General features: G+C 53.2%; 1 protein-coding gene across 3 annotated transcripts in view; it reads left to right on the forward strand.

Moving 5' to 3' along the window:
• ccdc102a (coiled-coil domain containing 102A) overlaps positions 1-5,000 on the forward strand; it is an 81,992-nt gene that overhangs the window by 70,957 nt on the left and 6,035 nt on the right. The gene's annotated exons all lie outside the window — the stretch shown is intronic.

Consider the following 5,000-nt stretch of genomic DNA (forward strand, 5'->3'; position numbering starts at 1 on the left):
TGTGCCTGCCTGATAGTACCGCTCAGCTCAGCACCAGGTCTCTCTCTCACCCCCCCCCTCTCTCTTTTTCCCATTCTCTCTCTCACCCCTTCTCTCTCTCTCATTCTCTCTCTATCATTCTTTCTCTTTTCCTCCCTATGTCTGTCTCCCTCTCTCATTCTATCTCTCTCTCTCTCCCTGCCTCTCTCTCTCCCTCTCTCTGTATCCCTCTCTCCCCCACCTCTCCGCTCCTGCCTTATCATTCTGCCTGCGTTCCTGGCTCCCACCCTCCCACAGCCAATCAGTGGCTGCAGAGCTGCGGGTTACCTTAGTAACAGGGAGAGCTCTGGACACCCCCACAGCTCCGGCGAGCAGAGCGACAGGCGAGTCGGCATGGAAACGCATCTGGGAGCGCTGCGATAGGCAGCCCTGTTGGCATGGAGACGCCAGGACTGACACGCCCTCGCCGCAGAGCTTCATTGTTTAACTCCTGCCCCTAACTCCTGACTGTGTGTGTGTGTGTGTGTGTGTGTGTGTGTGTGTGTGTGTGTGTGTGTGTGTGTGTGTGCGCGTGTGTGTGGTCTGGGTCATGGGGTTATCACGGCGAGTGTAAAGCAAGAGAGCGTGTTTCGATACGTGTGTATTGGCGGTTCGTCAGGTTATCGTCAAGAGGAAACCAGAGGAAGTCCCAGGCGTTTAGCCCCTGTGCCCTGCACCTGGGCTGGGGTCCCGTCAGCAAGAAGCACCGCCACCACTCACTGGGCCTAAAGAACAGGGGATAGAGAGAGAGAGAGAGAGAGAGAGGGGGGGGGGTACGGATTTAAAGCACTTAGTGGTGGCTCTGATAAGTGCCGCTAATTTAATATTCACTCCTCACGCTGCCTCCTGCTTTTATGGGAAAGTGTGGGATTGTTGATACTGAAGTAGCAGTTCCTGCTCCTCAGCAGAATCCAAGTCCACTCAAGACTCTCAAAGTCCACTGAGCCTCAAGAGGGCGAAATCCCAGCCGCTACCCGCACAGCGCATGCGTTGAGTGGCCGCGGCTTACTTGTGCCCACCTGTGCCAGTCTGCTGAGCAGAGCTCCCCTGGGCAGTGGGCAGTCCTGCCATGCCAGGCAGACCCAGTCCTCGATCCCCAGACGGTGGGGGGTGGGGGACCCTCGTTTGCACTTTTCAGGGTGACCGTTGAAAAGGAGGAGCGGTTGTCAAGGAGATGGATGGAGTAACGAGTTGGAGCACGGTAGTCATGGTGATGGAGGGTGGTGTTGGGCGCGCGCACACAGGCAGGCAGGCGAAGCTGCTGGCCAAAGTGGCAGGGCAGGGGGGGGGGGGGGGGTTTGGGTGTGTGTGTGTGTTTGTGTGTGTGTGTGATTCAGCTTGCACTTCCATCCATCACTCAAACACTGTGTACAGATGAAAAGCACAATCCTCTTACATGCACACACTCACAGACTGAAATACTCACCTATAAGTATTTATAGAGAGGGTTTTTACAAGTATTTTCCTCCCATTTTATTTCTCTCCTCTCTCTCGCTCTCTCCTTGTTGTTTTGGTTTGTGGAGAGAAAGCCCTTTACGACTCCTTGTACTGTACAGCCATAAAATCTCTGGCCTGAATCGATAGCTGCTCGGAAGGCAGGTGATCCCTCTAAGGCATGGTGGATTTCTAGAAGGAAACACACACACACACACACACACACACACTCACAAGCACACATTCATTCTTTCCCCCTCTCTCCAATCAGCTTGACCTTTTGGCCTCCTAGCTGTGTGAACAGCATTGAGGTCATAGGCTAGAGAGGGAGCAGGATCTGTGTGTGTGTGTGTGTGTGTGTGTGTGTGTGTGTGTGAGAGAGAGAGAGAGAGAGGGAGGAAGTGTGAGAAAGTGAGGGAGGGCTTGTGTGTATGTGTGTGTGAGGGACACACACGGAGATAAGGCCAGTGGCTGACGGAAGGCCAGCGATAACGGCGTCCCAGGGAAGCGTTCTCGGAGTGCCATAACGGGGAACATTGCTGACCCGTGCATCTCGCTGGACATCCGTGCTCCTGTCCTGACTCCGGGGGTCTTTAATACACACACACACACACACACACACACACACACACACTCTGTGCTCCTGTAATGGCTCCAGGGGTCTTTAATACACACATACACACACACACACACACACACACACACACTGTAATGGCTCCAGGGGTCTTTAATCTGACCCTTCTGCCTGTCCAGGTCCGTCACCACCGCAACGCTTAACAACCCAACGCGCCAACACATACCTCCACGGCCTGACAGCTCCTGTGGGTTACCACCGTGTGTGTGTGTGTGTGTGTGTGTGTGTGTGTGTGTGTGTGTGTGTGTGTGTGTGTGTGTGTTTGTGTGTGTGTGAGGTGCCTAGCTGATTATGGTGTGTGTGTGTGTGTGTGTGTGTGTCTGAAGGATTGCTGTATGTGTGACGGACAGGCTATTTAGCAGTCTCTAAATACTATCTGAAAGAAGCTTTTGTGAAATGAGAGGGAAGAAAATCCAGCCCCCTCGTGTGTGTGTGTCTCTCTGTGTGTGTGTGTATCGATCTCTAGCTAGCCGAGAGCAGCCAAGCATTGTCTCCGCTCCCACCCTCAGGCCCAACCTCAATCCAGTGTGTGTGTGTGTGTGTGTGTGTGTGAGAGAGAGAGAGAGAAAGAGAGAGAGACTGTAGCAGAGAGCTGTCATTGTTATGACTGGCCTTGACTGGCCTTGACTCCTCCAATCAGTATTCCCTACTGATTGTGTCATCCAATCAGCAAACACCCCCGCCCCCCCTTTTCACAGAATGGCATTTTGTGTCTCCATTCTAGTGTACTGGTGATGTGCTCTTCATATCCCCCCCACACTCCTCCTCCTCATTCTAGTGTACTGGTGATGTGCTCTTCATACCCCCCCCCCCACTCCTCCTCCTCCTCATTCTAGTGTACTGGTGATGTGCTCTTCATATCCCCCCCACACTCCTCCTCCTCATTCTAGTGTACTGGTGATGTGCTCTTCATACCCCCCCCCCCACTCCTCCTCCTCCTCATTCTAGTGTACTGGTGATGTGCTCTTCATACCCCCCCCCCACTCCTCCTCCTCCTCATTCTAGTGTACTGGTGATGTGCTCTTCATATCCCCCCCACTCCTCCTCCTCCTCATTCTAGTGTACTGGTGATGTGCTCTTCATATCCCCCCCACTCCTCCTCCTCCTCATTCTAGTGTACTGGTGATGTGCTCTTCATACCCCCCCCCCCCCCCCCCCACACACACACACTCCTCCTCCTCCTCCTCCTCATTCTAGTGTACTGGTGATGTGCTCTTCATACCCCCCCCCCCCCAACTCCTCCTCCTCCTCCTCATTCTAGTGTACTGGTGATGTATTCTTCATATATCCCCCCCACACACTCCTCCTCCTCATTCTAGTGTACTGGTGATGTGTTCTTCATATCTCCTGACTCCTCATTGGCTATCAGCGACACCTTCCCAAGCACACATGGTCATACTGACCTGCCCAAGCGCACATGCGGTCATGCTGACCAGAGATGCGGTCGACTCAGAGGGAGCCAATGTGCCGGCCTTTACTCTATTGGCCCATTAGGGCGCATATATATGTGTGACCACACACACACACACACACACACACACACACACACACACACACGCATATACATACATACTGTACATACATACATACATGCACACACTCTCACACACACACACACACACGCACACACACACTCATTCAGTTCATTAGGCAGAAAGGCTGTGTGTGTCATGATACACAAAAACATAATTTGTCAAATCAGCCCCCTCTGGCTGCAGACCCACCCTCCCCATGTCCCTCTCGTGATGTCGGCCATAGTGTAGCCCACTAGCATTAAGTGTTTTGGGGCGCAATCGAAAAGCTCTTAGCCCTGGAGCTGACCACTGTGACCATGCTGTCCCTGCTATGGGCAATTTGGCCCCATTAACAGGATCCCCCTTCCTGACCGAGCAGACCAGAAGTAAGAGAGAGAGAGAGAGTGTGTGTGTGTGTGTGTGTGTGTGTGTGTGTAAACCATCTCATCCTAATGCCGGTCAACCATCACGATGGACGATGACCACGCTTCACTGTGAGGGGCAAACCTCACTAACAGTACACACTCAAGCTAAAAATGGCAAAAGTTTACACTTGCAGTTGTGGCGAGTGCTCAGAGAAGACAAACATGACGAAAATAAACAAATTTCCCCCTTGAAAAAAACAAAAACAAAAATAAAATCCCCAGAAAATGACATTTAAAGTATCCAGGCTCATCATCAGACATCTCCTCTCCATCAGTCTCAAGATGAGCCTGGTGGCTGGAAACGTCACCTTCTGGGAGAAACTTCAATAAAGTTTCACCGAGAGTAGCAGTGTGCCAGATCTGAATGCACCAGCTCCCCATATACAAGTGCTCCCCAGTCACTGAGCCTCCATTTTCATCCAGACCGGATCACACCGTGGGGAGGCTCGGCGTTCATTGCGTTTGCATCGCTCACATTTGCATTCCTCATCTTGCTGTGTGACGCTTGCTGAATGAGTCATTGGATGACGCTCTACTTTTATCCATTTCTCTCCACCCACCAGCCCTTACCAACAGTCCTGACCCCCATGCACCACCCACCCACCCACAGCCCTCTACTCTGCCAACACACTCTCCCAGCACTCTTTCCCATCAGTCCCCCAACATGCTCCCTCCACACACTCTCTGCTGACACTCTTTCCCAGCACACTCTCCCTGCGTAGCCCCCCTGCCTGTAGTCTTGCCCACCGTAATCAGGCCTCTCCGGCTGCACTGAGGGCTTGCTGTGGGCCCCGGGCCCCTGTGCTGGTCCCCTAACACAGTCATTAAAGGCTACAGTGGCCAGGGGTACACTGGTGCACCGTCTGCAGGGATCCCCCCCCCCCCCCCCCCCACTTCCCCTCCGCTCCCCCCACCAGCGGCACAGCCAGCGGTGCATGGAAATGTAATTAACCCAGGCAGGACTGCTGGCCTCCT

The sequence above is a fragment of the Sardina pilchardus genome, chromosome 11, assembly GCF_963854185.1.
Source record: "Sardina pilchardus chromosome 11, fSarPil1.1, whole genome shotgun sequence".
In the NCBI taxonomy this organism is placed as follows: domain Eukaryota; kingdom Metazoa; phylum Chordata; class Actinopteri; order Clupeiformes; family Clupeidae; genus Sardina; species Sardina pilchardus.